Source organism: Bactrocera dorsalis, unplaced genomic scaffold (genome assembly GCF_023373825.1).
Source record: "Bactrocera dorsalis isolate Fly_Bdor unplaced genomic scaffold, ASM2337382v1 BdCtg083, whole genome shotgun sequence".
NCBI lineage: Eukaryota > Metazoa > Arthropoda > Insecta > Diptera > Tephritidae > Bactrocera > Bactrocera dorsalis.
The window spans coordinates 1-2102 of NW_026038134.1; positions in this window are offsets into that span (position 1 = coordinate 1).

The window sequence follows — 2102 nt, forward strand, 5'->3', positions numbered from 1 at the left end:
AATCGTCACCTGAAATGTAAAATAACGTAACAACATTTTCAGAAATTTACAGTGGCTTGAATGAATCACGAAATAAAATCGAACTTGAGTGAAACAAAATATTATCATTGGTTTAGACTGGTTTATATATGACCGCAGAACCAGAAAATGTTGAACATATGTAATATTATGTATACAATTTGAAGTAGTGAAGCGTAATCAATAAGACACTCAATTTCGATTTTTTTGATAATACGTTATTTTGCATTTCAGGTGACGAAATACTCTGTCGTTTAGGCTATATGACATCTCCAATAACCTCAAAACAGCTATCTAGCATAAATATGTATAGTTCATATTTTTACGTAACTTGGTATCGGTTACTTAATGCATATGTACTAAAAAATGGATTCTACACCTTAATATAAAATTGTGAATTTTTTCCAAATGCACTGTTGTTGTGGCTATATGACAACTCCAATAAACCCAAAACAGCTAATTAGCATAAATATGTATAGTTCATATTTTTCTGCAACTTGGTATCGGTTACTTAGTGCATATGTACTAAAAAATCGATTCCACACCTTAATATAAGATTGTGAAATTTTTCCAAATACACTGTCGTTATGGCTGTATGGCAACTCCAATAACTTCAAAACGGTTAATTAGCATAAATATATATAGTTCATATTTTTACGCAACTTGGTATCGAGTGCTTAATGTATATGTACTAAAAAATGGATTCTACACCTTAATATAAGATTGTGAAATTTTTCCAAATACACTGTCGTTATGGCTGTATGGCAACTCCAATAATCTCAAAACGGTTAATTAGCATTAATATGTTTAGTTCATATTTTTACGCAACTTGGTATCGATTGTTTAGTGCATATGGACTAAAAAATCGATTCTACACCTTAATATAAGATTGTGAAATTTTTCCAAATACACTGTCGTTACGGCTATATGACATCTCCAATAACCTCAAAACGGCTAATTATCATAAATATGTATAGTTCATATTTTGACGCAACTTGGTATCGATTGCGTAGTGCATGTGTACTAAAAAATCGATTCCACACCTTAATATAAGATTGTGAAATTTATCCAAATACACTGTCGTTATGGCTGTATGGCAACTCCAATAATCTCAAAACGGTTAATTAGCATTAATATGTTTAGTTCATATTTTTACGCAACTTGGTATAGACTGCGTAGTGCATGTGTACTAAAAAATCGATTCTACACCTTAATATAAGATTGTGAAATTTTTCCAAATTCACTGTCGCTATGGCTATATGACAACTCCAATATCCTCAAACGGGTGATTAGCATAAATATGTATAGTTCATATTTTTACGCAACTTGGTATCGACTGCGTAATGTACATGTACTAAAAAATGGATTCTACACTTTAATATAAGATTGTGAAATTTTTCCAAATACACTATCGTTACGGCTATATGACATCTCCAAAAACCTCAAAACGGGTAATTAGCATAAATATGCAAAGTTCGTATTTATACGCAACTTGGTATCGATTACTTAGTGCATATGTACTAAAAAATCGATTCTACACCTTAATATAAGATTGTGAAATTTTTCCAAATACACTGTCGTTATGGCTATATGACAACTCCAATAACCTCAAAACGGTTAATTAGCATAAATATATATAGTTCATATTTTTACGCAACTTGGTATCGAGTGCTTAATGTATATGTACTAAAAAATGGATTCTACACCTTAATATAAGATTGTGAAATTTTTCCAAATACACTGTCGTTATGGCTGTATGGCAACTCCAATAATCTCAAAACGGTTAATTAGCATTAATATGTTTAGTTCATATTTCGACGCAACTTGGTATCGATTGTTTAGTGCATATGGACTAAAAAATCGATTCTACACCTTAATATAAGATTGTGAAATTTTTCCAAATACACTGTCGTTACGGCTATATGACATCTCCAATAACCTCAAAACGGCTAATTATCATAAATATGTATAGTTCATATTTTGACGCAACTTGGTATCGATTGTGTAGTGCATGTGTACTAAAAAATCGATTCTACACCTTAATATAAGATTGTGAAATTTTTCCAAATACACTGTTGTTACGG